Source organism: Lissotriton helveticus, chromosome 6, assembly GCF_964261635.1.
Source record: "Lissotriton helveticus chromosome 6, aLisHel1.1, whole genome shotgun sequence".
Lineage (NCBI taxonomy): Eukaryota > Metazoa > Chordata > Amphibia > Caudata > Salamandridae > Lissotriton > Lissotriton helveticus.
Genome location: NC_136067.1, coordinates 1087553971 through 1087577578, shown reverse-complemented (window position 1 = coordinate 1087577578; position 23608 = coordinate 1087553971). Strand labels below are relative to the sequence as shown.

The 23608-nt window shown below is 45.4% G+C and overlaps 23 non-coding genes across 23 annotated transcripts; 10 read left to right on the top strand and 13 right to left on the bottom strand.

Annotated features, from left to right (window-relative positions):
* Nucleotides 1–309: 309 nt before the first annotated feature.
* Nucleotides 310–416, bottom strand: LOC144764907 (U6 spliceosomal RNA). Its single transcript, XR_013596932.1, has one exon. It is a non-coding gene; the product is annotated as a U6 spliceosomal RNA (small nuclear RNA).
* A 732-nt stretch (nucleotides 417–1148) lies between these two features.
* On the top strand, nucleotides 1149–1221 carry TRNAR-ACG (transfer RNA arginine (anticodon ACG)). Its single transcript has one exon. It is a non-coding gene; the product is annotated as a tRNA-Arg (tRNA).
* Nucleotides 1222–2246: 1025 nt separating this feature from the next.
* On the bottom strand, nucleotides 2247–2353 carry LOC144764643 (U6 spliceosomal RNA). The gene has a single exon (XR_013596687.1). It is a non-coding gene; the product is annotated as a U6 spliceosomal RNA (small nuclear RNA).
* A 732-nt stretch (nucleotides 2354–3085) lies between these two features.
* On the top strand, nucleotides 3086–3158 carry TRNAR-ACG (transfer RNA arginine (anticodon ACG)). Its single transcript has one exon. It is a non-coding gene; the product is annotated as a tRNA-Arg (tRNA).
* A 1025-nt stretch (nucleotides 3159–4183) lies between these two features.
* LOC144764642 (U6 spliceosomal RNA) lies at nucleotides 4184–4290 on the bottom strand. The gene has a single exon (XR_013596686.1). It is a non-coding gene; the product is annotated as a U6 spliceosomal RNA (small nuclear RNA).
* Nucleotides 4291–5026: 736 nt separating this feature from the next.
* Nucleotides 5027–5099, top strand: TRNAR-ACG (transfer RNA arginine (anticodon ACG)). The gene has a single exon. It is a non-coding gene; the product is annotated as a tRNA-Arg (tRNA).
* Nucleotides 5100–6114: 1015 nt separating this feature from the next.
* Nucleotides 6115–6221, bottom strand: LOC144764572 (U6 spliceosomal RNA). Its single transcript, XR_013596625.1, has one exon. It is a non-coding gene; the product is annotated as a U6 spliceosomal RNA (small nuclear RNA).
* A 724-nt stretch (nucleotides 6222–6945) lies between these two features.
* TRNAR-ACG (transfer RNA arginine (anticodon ACG)) lies at nucleotides 6946–7018 on the top strand. The gene has a single exon. It is a non-coding gene; the product is annotated as a tRNA-Arg (tRNA).
* A 1015-nt stretch (nucleotides 7019–8033) lies between these two features.
* LOC144764571 (U6 spliceosomal RNA) lies at nucleotides 8034–8140 on the bottom strand. Its single transcript, XR_013596624.1, has one exon. It is a non-coding gene; the product is annotated as a U6 spliceosomal RNA (small nuclear RNA).
* Nucleotides 8141–8858: 718 nt separating this feature from the next.
* Nucleotides 8859–8931, top strand: TRNAR-ACG (transfer RNA arginine (anticodon ACG)). Its single transcript has one exon. It is a non-coding gene; the product is annotated as a tRNA-Arg (tRNA).
* A 1015-nt stretch (nucleotides 8932–9946) lies between these two features.
* On the bottom strand, nucleotides 9947–10053 carry LOC144764641 (U6 spliceosomal RNA). The gene has a single exon (XR_013596685.1). It is a non-coding gene; the product is annotated as a U6 spliceosomal RNA (small nuclear RNA).
* A 730-nt stretch (nucleotides 10054–10783) lies between these two features.
* On the top strand, nucleotides 10784–10856 carry TRNAR-ACG (transfer RNA arginine (anticodon ACG)). Its single transcript has one exon. It is a non-coding gene; the product is annotated as a tRNA-Arg (tRNA).
* A 1015-nt stretch (nucleotides 10857–11871) lies between these two features.
* LOC144764570 (U6 spliceosomal RNA) lies at nucleotides 11872–11978 on the bottom strand. Its single transcript, XR_013596623.1, has one exon. It is a non-coding gene; the product is annotated as a U6 spliceosomal RNA (small nuclear RNA).
* A 1811-nt stretch (nucleotides 11979–13789) lies between these two features.
* Nucleotides 13790–13896, bottom strand: LOC144764640 (U6 spliceosomal RNA). Its single transcript, XR_013596684.1, has one exon. It is a non-coding gene; the product is annotated as a U6 spliceosomal RNA (small nuclear RNA).
* Nucleotides 13897–14626: 730 nt separating this feature from the next.
* On the top strand, nucleotides 14627–14699 carry TRNAR-ACG (transfer RNA arginine (anticodon ACG)). Its single transcript has one exon. It is a non-coding gene; the product is annotated as a tRNA-Arg (tRNA).
* A 1025-nt stretch (nucleotides 14700–15724) lies between these two features.
* Nucleotides 15725–15831, bottom strand: LOC144764569 (U6 spliceosomal RNA). Its single transcript, XR_013596622.1, has one exon. It is a non-coding gene; the product is annotated as a U6 spliceosomal RNA (small nuclear RNA).
* Nucleotides 15832–17649: 1818 nt separating this feature from the next.
* LOC144764639 (U6 spliceosomal RNA) lies at nucleotides 17650–17756 on the bottom strand. The gene has a single exon (XR_013596683.1). It is a non-coding gene; the product is annotated as a U6 spliceosomal RNA (small nuclear RNA).
* A 734-nt stretch (nucleotides 17757–18490) lies between these two features.
* Nucleotides 18491–18563, top strand: TRNAR-ACG (transfer RNA arginine (anticodon ACG)). The gene has a single exon. It is a non-coding gene; the product is annotated as a tRNA-Arg (tRNA).
* Nucleotides 18564–19578: 1015 nt separating this feature from the next.
* On the bottom strand, nucleotides 19579–19685 carry LOC144765145 (U6 spliceosomal RNA). The gene has a single exon (XR_013597157.1). It is a non-coding gene; the product is annotated as a U6 spliceosomal RNA (small nuclear RNA).
* Nucleotides 19686–20417: 732 nt separating this feature from the next.
* TRNAR-ACG (transfer RNA arginine (anticodon ACG)) lies at nucleotides 20418–20490 on the top strand. Its single transcript has one exon. It is a non-coding gene; the product is annotated as a tRNA-Arg (tRNA).
* Nucleotides 20491–21505: 1015 nt separating this feature from the next.
* On the bottom strand, nucleotides 21506–21612 carry LOC144764638 (U6 spliceosomal RNA). The gene has a single exon (XR_013596682.1). It is a non-coding gene; the product is annotated as a U6 spliceosomal RNA (small nuclear RNA).
* Nucleotides 21613–22332: 720 nt separating this feature from the next.
* TRNAH-AUG (transfer RNA histidin (anticodon AUG)) lies at nucleotides 22333–22405 on the top strand. Its single transcript has one exon. It is a non-coding gene; the product is annotated as a tRNA-His (tRNA).
* A 1013-nt stretch (nucleotides 22406–23418) lies between these two features.
* On the bottom strand, nucleotides 23419–23525 carry LOC144764567 (U6 spliceosomal RNA). Its single transcript, XR_013596621.1, has one exon. It is a non-coding gene; the product is annotated as a U6 spliceosomal RNA (small nuclear RNA).
* Between the last annotated feature and the right edge of the window lie 83 nt (nucleotides 23526–23608).

Sequence of the window (23608 nt, the reverse complement as noted above, 5' to 3'; positions counted from 1 at the left end):
GGCCCTGCCCTTCTCTTTATCCTGCTTCCCACAAAGCAACTCATCACTAGCAGCAGTATAGATTTGGAGGTGGTGAAGAATAATGACAGGGAGGCTGAAAAAGAGAAAGAAAAGTCCCAGAAGTCCAGCAGGCTTCCTTGTAAAATGCTGCTGGACATAGAGCGCACCTTCTTTACTGCAAGGCAAATACATTAAAAATGTTGAGGAGAGACAATTTAAAAATACATATTACATGACACAGGACTGGAACCTGCTTTATTATTTCAATAAGTCTTGAAATCAAAGAAGATTTCTGTCCTAAAAGCTGTTAAAAATATGGAACGCTTCACGAATTTGCGTGTCATCCTTGCGCAGGGGCCATGCTAATCTTCTCTGTATCGTTCCAATTTTAGGATATGTGCTGCCGAAGCGAGCACACTGTATTGATGAACTGACAATGTTTATAAACTCTCTAAATCCACAGTCTCTAGACATAGGGTGGCCTGGCAGAGATGCTCAGATGGCCAGTAAGCATTCAAATCTGAGCCAATGGGCAAAAATGTATGAAGAGTAGCAATCCATTATTCTTCACTGCATTCGTGGTCCAAGACTTCACACACCGTAAGTATGTAGATTATGCCAGGGTTGCAAAGGCTCATGGTTTGGGCTACAGACAAGGAGCATTGTGACATCACGCTGCCTGTGGAACTTTGATATTAAAGGCGAAACAGCTGCACAGTAGGTTAGGTGAAGTGCTCTGAGTGTGGAAAGGCAGCATGCTTGGGTCCCTGGACAAGGTGAGCCTACGACAAGGTGTCTGAATTTTAACCCCTATTGTAATATTAAACTCCCTTTTGTTGTACCCGCCTACTTACTAAGGAGTTCACAAGCTCAGCCCCACACAGACCTGGAGCTGATTATGTTAACCCAGAGTATTTAAGAAACTGAGCCTGATCTAAAAGATTTTCTTGGATCTAGGACCATTTTGCCTAGCTTTTAGGTCCTTCCTTCTCCTAAAGTCCTTTGTACAACTTAGGAAAACCTCATAGAACAGACTTTCAGGTGGTCAGATGGGTTTCCTTGTGCCTTCACTCACACACACACACACACACACACACACACACGCTTTCTAGCCCTCTTAAGGACAAAAAGATAGGTGCAAATACATAGGGCCAGTGGCGCAATGGATAACGCGTCTGACTACGGATCAGAAGCTTGTAGGTTCGACTCCTATCTGGCTCGGAAGGGTTGTAGGTCTCTTTTTCATTATGTTCCTGTGGTATTCTTATTTACCTCAGACTTAATGTAGGTTCAATATTCTCCAGCAGGACTCATCCAGCAGTTGTTCCACGGTAGAGCTGCAGTAATAGGACCACGGCTAGTTAAACGTTTCCCATTTGCTGCTGGACTCTACATGATGGCCGTCACGTGGTGTGCTGCTTTTGTATTTCAACATGGGTCCCTGATTCTCTTAACTACATAAAAAAGCTTGTTGACAAAAGTGTGTGTGCGCGCGAGGGTCTGTGGACGCAGGCAGGTGTGTGCAATTGAATGCTTACCCATTTACATTTGTGAGAGGGACAAACCAACTCCTTGTGGGCTGCAGGCTTACAACTGGTAGCCCCAGTAGCCAGGCAGAACCACAGTTAAGGAGAGAGAGGAAGTTGGTCCATTATTAGAGAAGAACCATGAGCATCTTGCCCTGCTACCTTCTTCCCCTCTCAGCCACGATCGGCCACGATCGGCCAAGACCTCTCTATTAGGGCGGAGGGTGAACATTTCTTGGACCTCAGAAACTTAGGGATGTAGACCCAATATGTCCTCCAAGCGCCTAGAGACCTGGTGCCCAATCTGGCGTGGTGTTTTTCAGCATACCCGACCAATCTGGTTGCAAGGCAGATTTTAACAGTACTGCTGAAAAGGGACTCCCAGGCATCCCTGAGGCCATCATTTGTATAGGCCCTGCCCTTCTCTTTATCCTGCTTCCCACAAAGCAACTCATCACTAGCAGCAGTATAGATTTGGAGGTGGTGAAGAATAATGACAGGGAGGCTGAAAAAGAGAAAGAAAAGTCCCAGAAGTCCAGCAGGCTTCCTTGTAAAATGCTGCTGGACATAGAGCGCCCCTTCTTTACTGCAAGGCAAATACATTAAAAATGTTGAGGAGAGACAATTTAAAAATACATATTACATGACACAGGACTGGAACCTGCTTTATTATTTCAATAAGTCTTGAAAACAAAGAAGATTTCTCTCCTAAAAGCTGTTAAAAATATGGAACGCTTCACGAATTTGCGTGTCATCCTTGCGCAGGGGCCATGCTAATCTTCTCTGTATCGTTCCAATTTTAGTATATGTGCTGCCGAAGCGAGCACACTTTATTGATGAACTGACAATGTTTATAAACTCTCTAAATCCACAGTCTCTAGACATAGGGTGGCCTGGCAGAGATGCTCAGATGGCCAGTAAGCATTCAAATCTGAGCCAATGGGCAAAAATGTATGAAGAGTAGCAATCCATTATTCTTCACTGCATTCGTGGTCCAAGACTTCACACACCGTAAGTATGTAGATTATGCCAGGGTTGCAAAGGCTCATGGTTTGGGCTACAGACAAGGAGCATTGTGACATCACGCTGCCTGTGGAACTTTGATATTAAAGGCGAAACAGCTGCACAGTAGGTTAGGTGAAGTGCTCTGAGTGTGGAAAGGCAGCATGCTTGGGTCCCCGGACAAGGCGAGCCTACGACAAGGTGTCTGAATTTTAACCCCTATTGTAATATTAAACTCCCTTTTGTTGTACCCGCCTACTTACTAAGGAGTTCACAAGCTCAGCCCCACACAGACCTGGAGCTGATTATGTTAACCCAGAGTATTTAAGAAACTGAGCCTGATCTAAAAGATTTTCTTAGATCTAGGACCATTTTGCCTAGCTTTTAGGTCCTTCCTTCTCCTAAAGTCCTTTGTACAACTTAGGAAAACCTCACAGAACAGACTTTCAGGTGGTCAGATGGGTTTCCTTGTGCCTTCACACACACACACACACACACACACACACACACACGCTTTCTAGCCCTCTTAAGGACAAAAAGATAGGTGCAATTACATAGGGCCAGTGGCGCAATGGATAACGCGTCTGACTACGGATCAGAAGATTGTAGGTTCGACTCCTATCTGGCTCGGAAGGGTTGTAGGTCTCTTTTTCATTATGTTCCTGTGGTATTCTTATTTACCTCAGACTTAATGTAGGTTCAATATTCTCCAGCAGGACTCATCCAGCAGTTGTTCCACGGTAGAGCTGCAGTAATAGGACCACGGCTAGTTAAACATTTCCCATTTGCTGCTGGACTCTACATGACGGCCGTCACGTGGTGTGCTGCTTTTGTATTTCAACATGGGTCCCTGATTCTCTTAACTACATAAAAAAGCTTGTTGACAAAAGTGTGTGTGCGCGCGAGGGTCTGTGGACGCAGGCAGGTGTGTGCAATTGAATGCTTACCCATTTACATTTGTGAGAGGGACAAACCAACTCCTTGTGGGCTGCAGGCTTACAACTGGTAGCCCCAGTAGCCAGGCAGAACCACAGTTAAGGAGAGAGAGGAAGTTGGTCCATTATTAGAGAAGAACCATGAGCATCTTGCCCTGCTACCTTCTTCCCCTCTCAGCCACGATCAGCCACGATCGGCCAAGACCTCTCTATTAGGGCGGAGGGTGAACATTTCTTGGACCTCAGAAACTTAGGGATGTAGACCCAATATGTCCTCCAAGCTCCTAGAGACCTGGTGCCCAATCTGGCGTGGTGTTTTTCAGCATACCCGACCAATCTGGTTGCAAGGCAGATTTTAACAGTACTGCTGAAAAGGGACTCCCAGGCATCCCTGAGGCCATCATTTGCATAGGCCCTGCCCTTCTCTTTATCCTGCTTCCCACAAAGCAACTCATCACTAGCAGCAGTATAGATTTGGAGGTGGTGAAGAATAATGACAGGGAGGCTGAAAAAGAGAAAGAAAAGTCCCAGAAGTCCAGCAGGCTTCCTTGTAAAATGCTGCTGGACATAGAGCGCACCTTCTTTACTGCAAGGCAAATACATTAAAAATGTTGAGGAGAGACAATTTAAAAATACATATTACATGACACAGGACTGGAACCTGCTTTATTATTTCAATAAGTCTTGAAAACAAAGAAGATTTCTCTCCTAAAAGCTGTTAAAAATATGGAACGCTTCACGAATTTGCGTGTCATCCTTGCGCAGGGGCCATGCTAATCTTCTCTGTATCGTTCCAATTTTAGTATATGTGCTGCCGAAGCGAGCACACTTTATTGATGAACTGACAATGTTTATAAACTCTCTAAATCCACAGTCTCTAGACATAGGGTGGCCTGGCAGAGATGCTCAGATGGCCAGTAAGCATTCAAATCTGAGCCAATGGGCAAAAATGTATGAAGAGTAGCAATCCATTATTCTTCACTGCATTCGTGGTCCAAGACTTCACACACCGTAAGTATGTAGATTATGCCAGGGTTGCAAAGGCTCATGGTTTGGGCTACAGACAAGGAGCATTGTGACATCACGCTGCCTGTGGAACTTTGATATTAAAGGCGAAACAGCTGCACAGTAGGTTAGGTGAAGTGCTCTGAGTGTGGAAAGGCAGCATGCTTGGGTCCCTGGACAAGGTGAGCCTACGACAAGGTGTCTGAATTTTAACCCCTATTGTAATATTAAACTCCCTTTTGTTGTACCCGCCTACTTACTAAGGAGTTCACAAGCTCAGCCCCACACAGACCTGGAGCTGATTATGTTAACCCAGAGTATTTAAGAAACTGAGCCTGATCTAAAAGATTTTCTTGGATCTAGGACCATTTTGCCTAGCTTTTAGGTCCTTCCTTCCCCTAAAGTCCTTTGTACAACTTAGGAAAACCTCATAGAACAGACTTTCAGGTGGTCAGATGGGTTTCCTTGTGCCTTCACACACACACACACACACACACACACACACACACACACGCTTTCTAGCCCTCTTAAGGACAACAAGATAGGTGCAAATACATAGGGCCAGTGGCGCAATGGATAACGCGTCTGACTACGGATCAGAAGATTGTAGGTTCGACTCCTATCTGGCTCGGAAGGGTTGTAGGTCTCTTTTTCATTATGTTCCTGTGGTATTCTTATTTACCTCAGACTTAATGTAGGTTCAATATTCTCCAGCAGGACTCATCCAGCAGTTGTTCCACGGTAGAGCTGCAGTAATAGGACCACGGCTAGTTAAACGTTTCCCATTTGCTGCTGGACTCTACATGACGGCCGTCACGTGGTGTGCTGCTTTTGTATTTCAACATGGGTCCCTGATTCTCTTAACTACATAAAAAAGCTTGTTGACAAAAGTGTGTGTGCGCGCGAGGGTCTGTGGACGCAGGCAGGTGTGTGCAATTGAATGCTTACCCATTTACATTTGTGAGAGGGACAAACCAACTCCTTGTGGGCTGCAGGCTTACAACTGGTAGCCCCAGTAGCCAGGCAGAACCACAGTTAAGGAGAGAGAGGAAGTTGGTCCATTATTAGAGAAGAACCATGAGCATCTTGCCCTGCTACCTTCTTCCCCTCTCAGCCACGATCGGCCACGATCTCTCTATTAGGGCGGAGGGTGAACATTTCTTGGACCTCAGAAACTTAGGGATGTAGACCCAATATGTCCTCCAAGCGCCTAGAGACCTGGTGCCCAATCTGGCGTGGTGTTTTTCAGCATACCCGACCAATCTGGTTGCAAGGCAGATTTTAACAGTACTGCTGAAAAGGGACTCCCAGGCATCCCTGAGGCCATCATTTGCATAGGCCCTGCCCTTCTCTTTATCCTGCTTCCCACAAAGCAACTCATCACTAGCAGCAGTATAGATTTGGAGGTGGTGAAGAATAATGACAGGGAGGCTGAAAAAGAGAAAGAAAAGTCCCAGAAGTCCAGCAGGCTTCCTTGTAAAATGCTGCTGGACATAGAGCGCACCTTCTTTACTGCAAGGCAAATACATTAAAAATGTTGAGGAGAGACAATTTAAAAATACATATTACATGACACAGGACTGGAACCTGCTTTATTATTTCAATAAGTCTTGAAAACAAAGAAGATTTCTCTCCTAAAAGCTGTTAAAAATATGGAACGCTTCACGAATTTGCGTGTCATCCTTGTGCAGGGGCCATGCTAATCTTCTCTGTATCGTTCCAATTTTAGTATATGTGCTGCCGAAGCGAGCACACTGTATTGATGAACTGACAATGTTTATAAACTCTCTAAATCCACAGTCTCTAGACATAGGGTGGCCTGGCAGAGATGCTCAGATGGCCAGTAAGCATTCAAATCTGAGCCAATGGGCAAAAATGTATGAAGAGTAGCAATCCATTATTCTTCACTGCATTCGTGGTCCAAGACTTCACACACCGTAAGTATGTAGATTATGCCAGGGTTGCAAAGGCTCATGGTTTGGGCTACAGACAAGGAGCATTGTGACATCACGCTGCCTGTGGAACTTTGATATTAAAGGCGAAACAGCTGCACAGTAGGTTAGGTGAAGTGCTCTGAGTGTGGAAAGGCAGCATGCTTGGGTCCCTGGACAAGGTGAGCCTACGACAAGGTGTCTGAATGTTAACCCCTATTGTAATATTAAACTCCCTTTTGTTGTACCCGCCTACTTACTAAGGAGTTCACAAGCTCAGCCCCACACAGACCTGGAGCTGATTATGTTAACCCAGAGTATTTAAGAAACTGAGCCTGATCTAAAAGATTTTCTTGGATCTAGGACCATTTTGCCTAGCTTTTAGGTCCTTCCTTCTCCTAAAGTCCTTTGTACAACTTAGGAAAACCTCATAGAACAGACTTTCAGGTGGTCAGATGGGTTTCCTTGTGCCTTCACACACACACACACACACACACACACGCTTTCTAGCCCTCTTAAGGACAACAAGATAGGTGCAAATACATAGGGCCAGTGGCGCAATGGATAACGCGTCTGACTACGGATCAGAAGATTGTAGGTTCGACTCCTATCTGGCTCGGAAGGGTTGTAGGTCTCTTTTTCATTATGTTCCTGTGGTATTCTTATTTACCTCAGACTTAATGTAGGTTCAATATTCTCCAGCAGGACTCATCCAGCAGTTGTTCCACGGTAGAGCTGCAGTAATAGGACCACGGCTAGTTAAACGTTTCCCATTTGCTGCTGGACTCTACATGACGGCCGTCACGTGGTGTGCTGCTTTTGTATTTCAACATGGGTCCCTGATTCTCTTAACTACATAAAAAAGCTTGTTGACAAAAGTGTGTGTGCGCGCGAGGGTCTGTGGACGCAGGCAGGTGTGTGCAATTGAATGCTTACCCATTTACATTTGTGAGAGGGACAAACCAACTCCTTGTGGGCTGCAGGCTTACAACTGGTAGCCCCAGTAGCCAGGCAGAACCACAGTTAAGGAGAGAGAGGAAGTTGGTCCATTATTAGAGAAGAACCATGAGCATCTTGCCCTGCTACCTTCTTCCCCTCTCAGCCACGATCGGCCAAGACCTCTCTATTAGGGCGGAGGGTGAACATTTCTTGGACCTCAGAAACTTAGGGATGTAGACCCAATATGTCCTCCAAGCGCCTAGAGACCTGGTGCCCAATCTGGCGTGGTGTTTTTCAGCATACCCGACCAATCTGGTTGCAAGGCAGATTTTAACAGTACTGCTGAAAAGGGACTCCCAGGCATCCCTGAGGCCATCATTTGCATAGGCCCTGCCCTTCTCTTTATCCTGCTTCCCACAAAGCAACTCATCACTAGCAGCAGTATAGATTTGGAGGTGGTGAAGAATAATGACAGGGAGGCTGAAAAAGAGAAAGAAAAGTCCCAGAAGTCCAGCAGGCTTCCTTGTAAAATGCTGCTGGACATAGAGCGCACCTTCTTTACTGCAAGGCAAATACATTAAAAATGTTGAGGAGAGACAATTTAAAAATACATATTACATGACACAGTACTGGAACCTGCTTTATTATTTCAATAAGTCTTGAAAACAAAGAAGATTTCTCTCCTAAAAGCTGTTAAAAATATGGAACGCTTCACGAATTTGCGTGTCATCCTTGTGCAGGGGCCATGCTAATCTTCTCTGTATCGTTCCAATTTTAGTATATGTGCTGCCGAAGCGAGCACACTGTATTGATGAACTGACAATGTTTATAAACTCTCTAAATCCACAGTCTCTAGACATAGGGTGGCCTGGCAGAGATGCTCAGATGGCCAGTAAGCATTCAAATCTGAGCCAATGGGCAAAAATGTATGAAGAGTAGCAATCCATTATTCTTCACTGCATTCGTGGTCCAAGACTTCACACACCGTAAGTATGTAGATTATGCCAGGGTTGCAAAGGCTCATGGTTTGGGCTACAGACAAGGAGCATTGTGACATCACGCTGCCTGTGGAACTTTGATATTAAAGGCGAAACAGCTGCACAGTAGGTTAGGTGAAGTGCTCTGAGTGTGGAAAGGCAGCATGCTTGGGTCCCTGGACAAGGTGAGCCTACGACAAGGTGTCTGAATTTTAACCCCTATTGTAATATTAAACTCCCTTTTGTTGTACCCGCCTACTTACTAAGGAGTTCACAAGCTCAGCCCCACACAGACCTGGAGCTGATTATGTTAACCCAGAGTATTTAAGAAACTGAGCCTGATCTAAAAGATTTTCTTGGATCTAGGACCATTTTGCCTAGCTTTTAGGTCCTTCCTTCTCCTAAAGTCCTTTGTACAACTTAGGAAAACCTCATAGAACAGACTTTCAGGTGGTCAGATGGGTTTCCTTGTGCCTTCACACACACACACACACACACGCTTTCTAGCCCTCTTAAGGACAAAAAGATAGGTGCAAATACATAGGGCCAGTGGTGCAATGGATAACGCGTCTGACTACGGATCAGAAGATTGTAGGTTCGACTCCTATCTGGCTCGGAAGGGTTGTAGGTCTCTTTTTCATTATGTTCCTGTGGTATTCTTATTTACCTCAGACTTAATGTAGGTTCAATATTCTCCAGCAGGACTCATCCAGCAGTTGTTCCACGGTAGAGCTGCAGTAATAGGACCACGGCTAGTTAAACGTTTCCCATTTGCTGCTGGACTCTACATGACGGCCGTCACGTGGTGTGCTGCTTTTGTATTTCAACATGGGTCCCTGATTCTCTTAACTACATAAAAAAGCTTGTTGACAAAAGTGTGTGTGCGCGCGAGGGTCTGTGGACGCAGGCAGGTGTGTGCAATTGAATGCTTACCCATTTACATTTGTGAGAGGGCCAAACCAACTCCTTGTGGGCTGCAGGCTTACAACTGGTAGCCCCAGTAGCCAGGCAGAACCACAGTTAAGGAGAGAGAGGAAGTTGGTCCATTATTAGAGAAGAACCATGAGCATCTTGCCCTGCTACCTTCTTCCCCTCTCAGCCACGATCGGCCAAGACCTCTCTATTAGGGCGGAGGGTGAACATTTCTTGGACCTCAGAAACTTAGGGATGTAGACCCAATATGTCCTCCAAGCGCCTAGAGACCTGGTGCCCAATCTGGCGTGGTGTTTTTCAGCATACCCGACCAATCTGGTTGCAAGGCAGATTTTAACAGTACTGCTGAAAAGGGACTCCCAGGCATCCCTGAGGCCATCATTTGCATAGGCCCTGCCCTTCTCTTTATCCTGCTTCCCACAAAGCAACTCATCACTAGCAGCAGTATAGATTTGGAGGTGGTGAAGAATAATGACAGGGAGGCTGAAAAAGAGAAAGAAAAGTCCCAGAAGTCCAGCAGGCTTCCTTGTAAAATGCTGCTGGACATAGAGCGCACCTTCTTTACTGCAAGGCAAATACATTAAAAATGTTGAGGAGAGACAATTTAAAAATACATATTACATGACACAGGACTGGAACCTGCTTTATTATTTCAATAAGTCTTGAAAACAAAGAAGATTTCTCTCCTAAAAGCTGTTAAAAATATGGAACGCTTCACGAATTTGCGTGTCATCCTTGCGCAGGGGCCATGCTAATCTTCTCTGTATCGTTCCAATTTTAGTATATGTGCTGCCGAAGCGAGCACACTTTATTGATGAACTGACAATGTTTATAAACTCTCTAAATCCACAGTCTCTAGACATAGGGTGGCCTGGCAGAGATGCTCAGATGGCCAGTAAGCATTCAAATCTGAGCCAATGGGCAAAAATGTATGAAGAGTAGCAATCCATTATTCTTCACTGCATTCGTGGTCCAAGACTTCACACACCGTAAGTATGTAGATTATGCCAGGGTTGCAAAGGCTCATGGTTTGGGCTACAGACAAGGAGCATTGTGACATCACGCTGCCTGTGGAACTTTGATATTAAAGGCGAAACAGCTGCACAGTAGGTTAGGTGAAGTGCTCTGAGTGTGGAAAGGCAGCATGCTTGGGTCCCTGGACAAGGTGAGCCTACGACAAGGTGTCTGAATTTTAACCCCTATTGTAATATTAAACTCCCTTTTGTTGTACCCGCCTACTTACTAAGGAGTTCACAAGCTCAGCCCCACACAGACCTGGAGCTGATTATGTTAACCCAGAGTATTTAAGAAACTGAGCCTGATCTAAAAGATTTTCTTGGATCTAGGACCATTTTGCCTAGCTTTTAGGTCCTTCCTTCTCCTAAAGTCCTTTGTACAACTTAGGAAAACCTCATAGAACAGACTTTCAGGTGGTCAGATGGGTTTCCTTGTGCCTTCACACACACACACACACACACACACACACACACGCTTTCTAGCCCTCTTAAGGACAACAAGATAGGTGCAAATACATAGGGCCAGTGGCGCAATGGATAACGCGTCTGACTACGGATCAGAAGATTGTAGGTTCGACTCCTATCTGGCTCGGAAGGGTTGTAGGTCTCTTTTTCATTATGTTCCTGTGGTATTCTTATTTACCTCAGACTTAATGTAGGTTCAATATTCTCCAGCAGGACTCATCCAGCAGTTGTTCCACGGTAGAGCTGCAGTAATAGGACCACGGCTAGTTAAACGTTTCCCATTTGCTGCTGGACTCTACATGACGGCCGTCACGTGGTGTGCTGCTTTTGTATTTCAACATGGGTCCCTGATTCTCTTAACTACATAAAAAAGCTTGTTGACAAAAGTGTGTGTGCGCGCGAGGGTCTGTGGACGCAGGCAGGTGTGTGCAATTGAATGCTTACCCATTTACATTTGTGAGAGGGACAAACCAACTCCTTGTGGGCTGCAGGCTTACAACTGGTAGCCCCAGTAGCCAGGCAGAACCACAGTTAAGGAGAGAGAGGAAGTTGGTCCATTATTAGAGAAGAACCATGAGCATCTTGCCCTGCTACCTTCTTCCCCTCTCAGCCACGATCGGCCAAGACCTCTCTATTAGGGCGGAGGGTGAACATTTCTTGGACCTCAGAAACTTAGGGATGTAGACCCAATATGTCCTCCAAGCGCCTAGAGACCTGGTGCCCAATCTGGCGTGGTGTTTTTCAGCATACCCGACCAATCTGGTTGCAAGGCAGATTTTAACAGTACTGCTGAAAAGGGACTCCCAGGCATCCCTGAGGCCATCATTTGCATAGGCCCTGCCCTTCTCTTTATCCTGCTTCCCACAAAGCAACTCATCACTAGCAGCAGTATAGATTTGGAGGTGGTGAAGAATAATGACAGGGAGGCTGAAAAAGAGAAAGAAAAGTCCCAGAAGTCCAGCAGGCTTCCTTGTAAAATGCTGCTGGACATAGAGCGCACCTTCTTTACTGCAAGGCAAATACATTAAAAATGTTGAGGAGAGACAATTTAAAAATACATATTACATGACACAGGACTGGAACCTGCTTTATTATTTCAATAAGTCTTGAAAACAAAGAAGATTTCTCTCCTAAAAGCTGTTAAAAATATGGAACGCTTCACGAATTTGCGTGTCATCCTTGTGCAGGGGCCATGCTAATCTTCTCTGTATCGTTCCAATTTTAGTATATGTGCTGCCGAAGCGAGCACACTGTATTGATGAACTGACAATGTTTATAAACTCTCTAAATCCACAGTCTCTAGACATAGGGTGGCCTGGCAGAGATGCTCAGATGGCCAGTAAGCATTCAAATCTGAGCCAATGGGCAAAAATGTATGAAGAGTAGCAATCCATTATTCTTCACTGCATTCGTGGTCCAAGACTTCACACACCGTAAGTATGTAGATTATGCCAGGGTTGCAAAGGCTCATGGTTTGGGCTACAGACAAGGAGCATTGTGACATCACGCTGCCTGTGGAACTTTGATATTAAAGGCGAAACAGCTGCACAGTAGGTTAGGTGAAGTGCTCTGAGTGTGGAAAGGCAGCATGCTTGGGTCCCTGGACAAGGTGAGCCTACGACAAGGTGTCTGAATTTTAACCCCTATTGTAATATTAAACTCCCTTTTGTTGTACCCGCCTACTTACTAAGGAGTTCACAAGCTCAGCCCCACACAGACCTGGAGCTGATTATGTTAACCCAGAGTATTTAAGAAACTGAGCCTGATCTAAAAGATTTTCTTGGATCTAGGACCATTTTGCCTAGCTTTTAGGTCCTTCCTTCTCCTAAAGTCCTTTGTACAACTTAGGAAAACCTCATAGAACAGACTTTCAGGTGGTCAGATGGGTTTCCTTGTGCCTTCACACACACACACACACACACGCTTTCTAGCCCTCTTAAGGACAAAAAGATAGGTGCAAATACATAGGGCCAGTGGTGCAATGGATAACGCGTCTGACTACGGATCAGAAGATTGTAGGCTCGACTCCTATCTGGCTCGGAAGGGTTGTAGGTCTCTTTTTCATTATGTTCCTGTGGTATTCTTATTTACCTCAGACTTAATGTAGGTTCAATATTCTCCAGCAGGACTCATCCAGCAGTTGTTCCACGGTAGAGCTGCAGTAATAGGACCACGGCTAGTTAAACGTTTCCCATTTGCTGCTGGACTCTACATGACGGCCGTCACGTGGTGTGCTGCTTTTGTATTTCAACATGGGTCCCTGATTCTCTTAACTACATAAAAAAGCTTGTTGACAAAAGTGTGTGTGCGCGCGAGGGTCTGTGGACGCAGGCAGGTGTGTGCAATTGAATGCTTACCCATTTACATTTGTGAGAGGGACAAACCAACTCCTTGTGGGCTGCAGGCTTACAACTGGTAGCCCCAGTAGCCAGGCAGAACCACAGTTAAGGAGAGAGAGGAAGTTGGTCCATTATTAGAGAAGAACCATGAGCATCTTGCCCTGCTACCTTCTTCCCCTCTCAGCCACGATCGGATCGGCCAAGACCTCTCTATTAGGGCGGAGGGTGAACATTTCTTGGACCTCAGAAACTTAGGGATGTAGACCCAATATGTCCTCCAAGCGCCTAGAGACCTGGTGCCCAATCTGGCGTGGTGTTTTTCAGCATACCCGACCAATCTGGTTGCAAGGCAGATTTTAACAGTACTGCTGAAAAGGGACTCCCAGGCATCCCTGAGGCCATCATTTGCATAGGCCCTGCCCTTCTCTTTATCCTGCTTCCCACAAAGCAACTCATCACTAGCAGCAGTATAGATTTGGAGGTGGTGAAGAATAATGACAGGGAGGCTGAAAAAGAGAAAGAAAAGTCCCAGAAGTCCAGCAGGCTTCCTTGTAAAATGCTGCTGGACATAGAGCGCACCTTCTTTACTGCAAGGCAAATACATTAAAAATGTTGAGGAGAGACAATTTAAAAATACATATTACATGACACAGGACTGGAACCTGCTTTATTATTTCAATAAGTCTTGAAAACAAAGAAGATTTCTCTCCTAAAAGCTGTTAAAAATATGGAACGCTTCACGAATTTGCGTGTCATCCTTGCGCAGGGGCCATGCTAATCTTCTCTGTATCGTTCCAATTTTAGTATATGTGCTGCCGAAGCGAGCACACTTTATTGATGAACTGACAATGTTTATAAACTCTCTAAATCCACAGTCTCTAGACATAGGGTGGCCTGGCAGAGATGCTCAGATGGCCAGTAAGCATTCAAATCTGAGCCAATGGGCAAAAATGTATGAAGAGTAGCAATCCATTATTCTTCACTGCATTCGTGGTCCAAGACTTCACACACCGTAAGTATGTAGATTATGCCAGGGTTGCAAAGGCTCATGGTTTGGGCTACAGACAAGGAGCATTGTGACATCACGCTGCCTGTGGAACTTTGATATTAAAGGCGAAACAGCTGCACAGTAGGTTAGGTGAAGTGCTCTGAGTGTGGAAAGGCAGCATGCTTGGGTCCCTGGACAAGGTGAGCCTACGACAAGGTGTCTGAATTTTAACCCCTATTGTAATATTAAACTCCCTTTTGTTGTACCCGCCTACTTACTAAGGAGTTCACAAGCTCAGCCCCACACAGACCTGGAGCTGATTATGTTAACCCAGAGTATTTAAGAAACTGAGCCTGATCTAAAAGATTTTCTTGGATCTAGGACCATTTTGCCTAGCTTTTAGGTCCTTCCTTCTCCTAAAGTCCTTTGTACAACTTAGGAAAACCTCATAGAACAGACTTTCAGGTGGTCAGATGGGTTTCCTTGTGCCTTCACACACACACACACACACACACACACACACACGCTTTCTAGCCCTCTTAAGGACAACAAGATAGGTGCAAATACATAGGGCCAGTGGCGCAATGGATAACGCGTCTGACTACGGATCAGAAGATTGTAGGTTCGACTCCTATCTGGCTCGGAAGGGTTGTAGGTCTCTTTTTCATTATGTTCCTGTGGTATTCTTATTTACCTCAGACTTAATGTAGGTTCAATATTCTCCAGCAGGACTCATCCAGCAGTTGTTCCACGGTAGAGCTGCAGTAATAGGACCACGGCTAGTTAAACGTTTCCCATTTGCTGCTGGACTCTACATGACGGCCGTCACGTGGTGTGCTGCTTTTGTATTTCAACATGGGTCCCTGATTCTCTTAACTACATAAAAAAGCTTGTTGACAAAAGTGTGTGTGCGCGCGAGGGTCTGTGGACGCAGGCAGGTGTGTGCAATTGAATGCTTACCCATTTACATTTGTGAGAGGGACAAACCAACTCCTTGTGGGCTGCAGGCTTACAACTGGTAGCCCCAGTAGCCAGGCAGAACCACAGTTAAGGAGAGAGAGGAAGTTGGTCCATTATTAGAGAAGAACCATGAGCATCTTGCCCTGCTACCTTCTTCCCCTCTCAGCCACGATCGGCCACGATCGGCCACGATCTCTCTATTAGGGCGGAGGGTGAACATTTCTTGGACCTCAGAAACTTAGGGATGTAGACCCAATATGTCCTCCAAGCGCCTAGAGACCTGGTGCCCAATCTAGCGTGGTGTTTTTCAGCATACCCGACCAATCTGGTTGCAAGGCAGATTTTAACAGTACTGCTGAAAAGGGACTCCCAGGCATCCCTGAGGCCATCATTTGCATAGGCCCTGCCCTTCTCTTTATCCTGCTTCCCACAAAGCAACTCATCACTAGCAGCAGTATAGATTTGGAGGTGGTGAAGAATAATGACAGGGAGGCTGAAAAAGAGAAAGAAAAGTCCCAGAAGTCCAGCAGGCTTCCTTGTAAAATGCTGCTGGACATAGAGCGCACCTTCTTTACTGCAAGGCAAATACATTAAAAATGTTGAGGAGAGACAATTTAAAAATACATATTACATGACACAGGACTGGAACCTGCTTTATTATTTCAATAAGTCTTGAAAACAAAGAAGATTTCTCTCCTAAAAGCTGTTAAAAATATGGAACGCTTCACGAATTTGCGTGTCATCCTTGTGCAGGGGCCATGCTAATCTTCTCTGTATCGTTCCAATTTTAGTATATGTGCTGCCGAAGCGAGCACACTGTATTGATGAACTGACAATGTTTATAAACTCTCTAAATCCACAGTCTCTAGACATAGGGTGGCCTGGCAGAGATGCTCAGATGGCCAGTAAGCATTCAAATCTGAGCCAATGGGCAAAAATGTATGAAGAGTAGCAATCCATTATTCTTCACTGCATTTGTGGTCCAAGACTTCACACACCGTAAGTATGTAGATTATGCCAGGGTTGCAAAGGCTCATGGTTTGGGCTACAGACAAGGAGCATTGTGACATCACGCTGCCTGTGGAACTTTGATATTAAAGGCGAAACAGCTGCACAGTAGGTTAGGTGAAGTGCTCTGAGTGTGGAAAGGCAGCATGCTTGGGTCCCTGGACAAGGTGAGCCTACGACAAGGTGTCTGAATTTTAACCCCTATTGTAATATTAAACTCCCTTTTGTTGTACCCGCCTACTTACTAAGGAGTTCACAAGCTCAGCCCCACACAGACCTGGAGCTGATTATGTTAACCCAGAGTATTTAAGAAACTGAGCCTGATCTAAAAGATTTTCTTGGATCTAGGACCATTTTGCCTAGCTTTTAGGTCCTTCCTTCTCCTAAAGTCCTTTGTACAACTTAGGAAAACCTCATAGAACAGACTTTCAGGTGGTCAGATGGGTTTCCTTGTGCCTTCACACACACACACACACACACGCTTTCTAGCCCTCTTAAGGACAAAAAGATAGGTGCAAATACATAGGGCCAGTGGTGCAATGGATAACGCGTCTGACTACGGATCAGAAGATTGTAGGTTCGACTCCTATCTGGCTTGGAAGGGTTGTAGGTCTCTTTTTCATTATGTTCCTGTGGTATTCTTATTTACCTCAGACTTAATGTAGGTTCAATATTCTCCAGCAGGACTCATCCAGCAGTTGTTCCACGGTAGAGCTGCAGTAATAGGACCACGGCTAGTTAAACGTTTCCCATTTGCTGCTGGACTCTACATGACGGCCGTCACGTGGTGTGCTGCTTTTGTATTTCAACATGGGTCCCTGATTCTCTTAACTACATAAAAAAGCTTGTTGACAAAAGTGTGTGTGCGCGCGCGAGGGTCTGTGGACGCAGGCAGGTGTGTGCAATTGAATGCTTACCCATTTACATTTGTGAGAGGGACAAACCAACTCCTTGTGGGCTGCAGGCTTACAACTGGTAGCCCCAGTAGCCAGGCAGAACCACAGTTAAGGAGAGAGAGGAAGTTGGTCCATTATTAGAGAAGAACCATGAGCATCTTGCCCTGCTACCTTCTTCCCCTCTCAGCCACGATCGGCCACGATCGGCCAAGACCTCTCTATTAGGGCGGAGGGTGAACATTTCTTGGACCTCAGAAACTTAGGGATGTAGACCCAATATGTCCTCCAAGCGCCTAGAGACCTGGTGCCCAATCTGGCGTGGTGTTTTTCAGCATACCCGACCAATCTGGTTGCAAGGCAGATTTTAACAGTACTGCTGAAAAGGGACTCCCAGGCATCCCTGAGGCCATCATTTGCATAGGCCCTGCCCTTCTCTTTATCCTGCTTCCCACAAAGCAACTCATCACTAGCAGCAGTATAGATTTGGAGGTGGTGAAGAATAATGACAGGGAGGCTGAAAAAGAGAAAGAAAAGTCCCAGAAGTCCAGCAGGCTTCCTTGTAAAATGCTGCTGGACATAGAGCGCACCTTCTTTACTGCAAGGCAAATACATTAAAAATGTTGAGGAGAGACAATTTAAAAATACATATTACATGACACAGGACTGGAACCTGCTTTATTATTTCAATAAGTCTTGAAAACAAAGAAGATTTCTCTCCTAAAAGCTGTTAAAAATATGGAACGCTTCACGAATTTGCGTGTCATCCTTGCGCAGGGGCCATGCTAATCTTCTCTGTATCGTTCCAATTTTAGTATATGTGCTGCCGAAGCGAGCACACTTTATTGATGAACTGACAATGTTTATAAACTCTCTAAATCCACAGTCTCTAGACATAGGGTGGCCTGGCAGAGATGCTCAGATGGCCAGTAAGCATTCAAATCTGAGCCAATGGGCAAAAATGTATGAAGAGTAGCAATCCATTATTCTTCACTGCATTCGTGGTCCAAGACTTCACACACCGTAAGTATGTAGATTATGCCAGGGTTGCAAAGGCTCATGGTTTGGGCTACAGACAAGGAGCATTGTGACATCACGCTGCCTGTGGAACTTTGATATTAAAGGCGAAACAGCTGCACAGTAGGTTAGGTGAAGTGCTCTGAGTGTGGAAAGGCAGCATGCTTGGGTCCCTGGACAAGGTCAGCCTACGACAAGGTGTCTGAATTTTAACCCCTATTGTAATATTAAACTCCCTTTTGTTGTACCCGCCTACTTACTAAGGAGTTCACAAGCTCAGCCCCACACAGACCTGGAGCTGATTATGTTAACCCAGAGTATTTAAGAAACTGAGCCTGATCTAAAAGATTTTCTTGGATCTAGGACCATTTTGCCTAGCTTTTAGGTCCTTCCTTCTCCTAAAGTCCTTTGTACAACTTAGGAAAACCTCATAGAACAGACTTTCAGGTGGTCAGATGGGTTTCCTTGTGCCTTCACACACACACACACACACACACACACACACACACACGCTTTCTAGCCCTCTTAAGGACAAAAAGATAGGTGCAAATACATAGGGCCAGTGGCGCAATGGATAACGCGTCTGACTACGGATCAGAAGATTGTAGGTTCGACTCCTACCTGGCTCGGAAGGGTTGTAGGTCTCTTTTTCATTATGTTCCTGTGGTATTCTTATTTACCTCAGACTTAATGTAGGTTCAATATTCTCCAGCAGGACTCATCCAGCAGTTGTTCCACGGTAGAGCTGCAGTAATAGGACCACGGCTAGTTAAACGTTTCCCATTTGCTGCTGGACTCTACATGACGGCCGTCACGTGGTGTGCTGCTTTTTTATTTCAACATGGGTCCCTGATTCTCTTAACTACATAAAAAAGCTTGTTGACAAAAGTGTGTGTGCGCGCGAGGGTCTGTGGACGCAGGCAGGTGTGTGCAATTGAATGCTTACCCATTTACATTTGTGAGAGGGACAAACCAACTCCTTGTGGGCTGCAGGCTTACAACTGGTAGCCCCAGTAGCCAGGCAGAACCACAGTTAAGGAGAGAGAGGAAGTTGGTCCATTATTAGAGAAGAACCATGAGCATCTTGCCCTGCTACCTTCTTCCCCTCTCAGCCACGATCGGCCACGATCTCTCTATTAGGGCGGAGGGTGAACATTTCTTGGACCTCAGAAACTTAGGGATGTAGACCCAATATGTCCTCCAAGCGCCTAGAGACCTGGTGCCCAATCTGGCGTGGTGTTTTTCAGCATACCCGACCAATCTGGTTGCAAGGCAGATTTTAACAGTACTGCTGAAAAGGGACTCCCAGGCATCCCTGAGGCCATCATTTGCATAGGCCCTGCCCTTCTCTTTATCCTGCTTCCCACAAAGCAACTCATCACTAGCAGCAGTATAGATTTGGAGGTGGTGAAGAATAATGACAGGGAGGCTGAAAAAGAGAAAGAAAAGTCCCAGAAGTCCAGCAGGCTTCCTTGTAAAATGCTGCTGGACATAGAGCGCACCTTCTTTACTGCAAGGCAAATACATTAAAAATGTTGAGGAGAGACAATTTAAAAATACATATTACATGACACAGGACTGGAACCTGCTTTATTATTTCAATAAGTCTTGAAAACAAAGAAGATTTCTCTCCTAAAAGCTGTTAAAAATATGGAACACTTCACGAATTTGCGTGTCATCCTTGCGCAGGGGCCATGCTAATCTTCTCTGTATCGTTCCAATTTTAGTATATGTCCTGCCGAAGCGAGCACACTGTATTGATGAACTGACAATGTTTATAAACTCTCTAAATCCACAGTCTCTAGACATAGGGTGGCCTGGCAGAGATGCTCAGATGGCCAGTAAGCATTCAAATCTGAGCCAATGGGCAAAAATGTATGAAGAGTAGCAATCCATTATTCTTCACTGCATTCGTGGTCCAAGACTTCACACACCGTAAGTATGTAGATTATGCCAGGGTTGCAAAGGCTCATGGTTTGGGCTACAGACAAGGAGCATTGTGACATCACGCTGCCTGTGGAACTTTGATATTAAAGGCGAAACAGCTGCACAGTAGGTTAGGTGAAGTGCTCTGAGTGTGGAAAGGCAGCATGCTTGGGTCCCTGGACAAGGTCAGCCTACGACAAGGTGTCTGAATTTTAACCCCTATTGTAATATTAAACTCCCTTTTGTTGTACCCGCCTACTTACTAAGGAGTTCACAAGCTCAGCCCCACACAGACCTGGAGCTGATTATGTTAACCCAGAGTATTTAAGAAACTGAGCCTGATCTAAAAGATTTTCTTGGATCTAGGACCATTTTGCCTAGCTTTTAGGTCCTTCCTTCTCCTAAAGTCCTTTGTACAACTTAGGAAAACCTCATAGAACAGACTTTCAGGTGGTCAGATGGGTTTCCTTGTGCCTTCACACACACACACACACACACACACACACACACACGCTTTCTAGCCCTCTTAAGGACAAAAAGATAGGTGCAAATACATAGGGCCAGTGGCGCAATGGATAACGCGTCTGACTACGGATCAGAAGATTGTAGGTTCGACTCCTACCTGGCTCGGAAGGGTTGTAGGTCTCTTTTTCATTATGTTCCTGTGGTATTCTTATTTACCTCAGACTTAATGTAGGTTCAATATTCTCCAGCAGGACTCATCCAGCAGTTGTTCCACGGTAGAGCTGCAGTAATAGGACCACGGCTAGTTAAACGTTTCCCATTTGCTGCTGGACTCTACATGATGGCCGTCACGTGGTGTGCTGCTTTTGTATTTCAACATGGGTCCCTGATTCTCTTAACTACATAAAAAAGCTTGTTGACAAAAGTGTGCGTGCGCGCGAGGGTCTGTGGACGCAGGCAGGTGTGTGCAATTGAATGCTTACCCATTTACATTTGTGAGAGGGACAAACCAACTCCTTGTGGGCTGCAGGCTTACAACTGGTAGCCCCAGTAGCCAGGCAGAACCACAGTTAAGGAGAGAGAGGAAGTTGGTCCATTATTAGAGAAGAACCATGAGCATCTTGCCCTGCTACCTTCTTCCCCTCTCAGCCACGATCGGCCACGACCTCTCTATTAGGGCGGAGGGTGAACATTTCTTGGACCTCAGAAACTTAGGGATGTAGACCCAATATGTCCTCCAAGCGCCTAGAGACCTGGTGCCCAATCTGGCGTGGTGTTTTTCAGCATACCCGACCAATCTGGTTGTAAGGCAGATTTTAACAGTACTGCTGAAAAGGGACTCCCAGGCATCCCTGAGGCCATCATTTGCATAGGCCCTGCCCTTCTCTTTATCCTGCTTCCCACAAAGCAACTCATCACTAGCAGCAGTATAGATTTGGAGGTGGTGAAGAATAATGACAGGGAGGCTGAAAAAGAGAAAGAAAAGTCCCAGAAGTCCAGCAGGCTTCCTTGTAAAATGCTGCTGGACATAGAGCGCACCTTCTTTACTGCAAGGCAAATACATTAAAAATGTTGAGGAGAGACAATTTAAAAATACATATTACATGACACAGGACTGGAACCTGCTTTATTATTTCAATAAGTCTTGAAAACAAAGAAGATTTCTCTCCTAAAAGCTGTTAAAAATATGGAACGCTTCACGAATTTGCGTGTCATCCTTGCGCAGGGGCCATGCTAATCTTCTCTGTATCGTTCCAATTTTAGTATATGTGCTGCCGAAGCGAGCACACTGTATTGATGAACTGACAATGTTTATAAACTCTCTAAATCCACAGTCTCTAGACATAGGGTGGCCTGGCAGAGATGCTCAGATGGCCAGTAAGCATTCAAATCTGAGCCAATGGGCAAAAATGTATGAAGAGTAGCAATCCATTATTCTTCACTGCATTCGTGGTCCAAGACTTCACACACCGTATGTATGTAGATTATGCCAGGGTTGCAAAGGCTCATGGTTTGGGCTACAGACAAGGAGCATTGTGACATCACGCTGCCTGTGGAACTTTGATATTAAAGGCGAAACAGCTGCACAGTAGGTTAGGTGAAGTGCTCTGAGTGTGGAAAGGCAGCATGCTTGGGTCCCTGGACAAGGTGAGCCTACGACAAGGTGTCTGAATTTTAACCCCTATTGTAATATTAAACTCCCTTTTGTTGTACCCGCCTACTTACTAAGGAGTTCACAAGCTCAGCCCCACACAGACCTGGAGCTGATTATGTTAACCCAGAGTATTTAAGAAACTGAGCCTGATCTAAAAGATTTTCTTGGATCTAGGACCATTTTGCCTAGCTTTTAGGTCCTTCCTTCTCCTAAAGTCCTTTGTACAACTTAGGAAAACCTCATAGAACAGACTTTCAGGTGGTCAGATGGGTTTCCTTGTGCCTTCACACACACACACACACACACACGCTTTCTAGCCCTCTTAAGGACAAAAAGATGGGTGTGAATACATAGGGCCAGTGGCGCAATGGATAACGCGTCTGACTATGGATCAGAAGATTGTAGGTTTGACTCCTATCTGGCTCGGAAGGGTTGTAGGTCTCTTTTTCATTATGTTCCTGTGGTATTCTTATTTACCTCAGACTTGTTGTAGGTTTAATATTCTCCAGCAGGGCTCATCCAGCAGTTGTTCCACGGTAGAGCTGCAGTATTAGGACCACGGCTAGATAAACGTTTCCCATTTGCTGCTGGACTCTACATGACGGCCGTCACGTGGTGTGCTGCTTTTGTATTTCAACATGGGTCCCTGATTCTCTTAACTACATAAAAAAGCTTGTTGACAAAAGTGTGTGTGCGCGAGGGTCTGTGGACACAGGCAGGTGTGTGCAATTGAATGCTTACCCATTTACATTTGTGAGAGGGACAAACCAACTCCTTGTGGGTTGCAGGCGTACAACTGGTGGCCCCAGTAGCCAGGCAGAACCACAGTTAAGGAGAGAGAGGAAGTTGGTCCATTATTAGAGAAGAACCATGAGCATCTTGCCCTGCTACCTTCTTCCCCTCTCAGCCACGATCGGCCACGACCTCTCTATTAGGGCGGAGGGTGAACATTTCTTGGACCTCAGAAACTTAGGGATGTAGACCCAATATGTCCTCCAAGCGCCTAGAGACCTGGTGCCCAATCTGGCGTGGTGTTTTTCAGCATACCCGACCAATCTGGTTGCAAGGCAGATTTTAACAGTACTGCTGAAAAGGGACTCCCAGGCATCCCTGAGGCCATCATTTGCATAGGCCCTGCCCTTCTCTTTATCCTGCTTCCCACAAAGCAACTCATCACTAGCAGCAGTATAGATTTGGAGGTGGTGAAGAATAATGACAGGGAGGCTGAAAAAGAGAAAGAAAAGTCCCAGAAGTCCAGCAGGCTTCCTTGTAAAATGCTGCTGGACATAGAGCGCACCTTCTTTACTGCAAGGCAAATACATTAAAAATGTTGAGGAGAGACAATTTAAAAATACATATTACATGACACAGGACTGGAACCTGCTTTATTATTTCAATAAGTCTTGAAAACAAAGAAGATTTCTCTCCTAAAAGCTGTTAAAAATATGGAACGCTTCACGAATTTGCGTGTCATCCTTGTGCAGGGGCCATGCTAATCTTCTCTGTATCGTTCCAATTTTAGTATATGTGCTGCCGAAGCGAGCACACTGTATTGATGAACTGACAATGTTTATAAACTCTCTAAATCCACAGTCTCTAGACATAGGGTGGCCTGGCAGAGATGCTCAG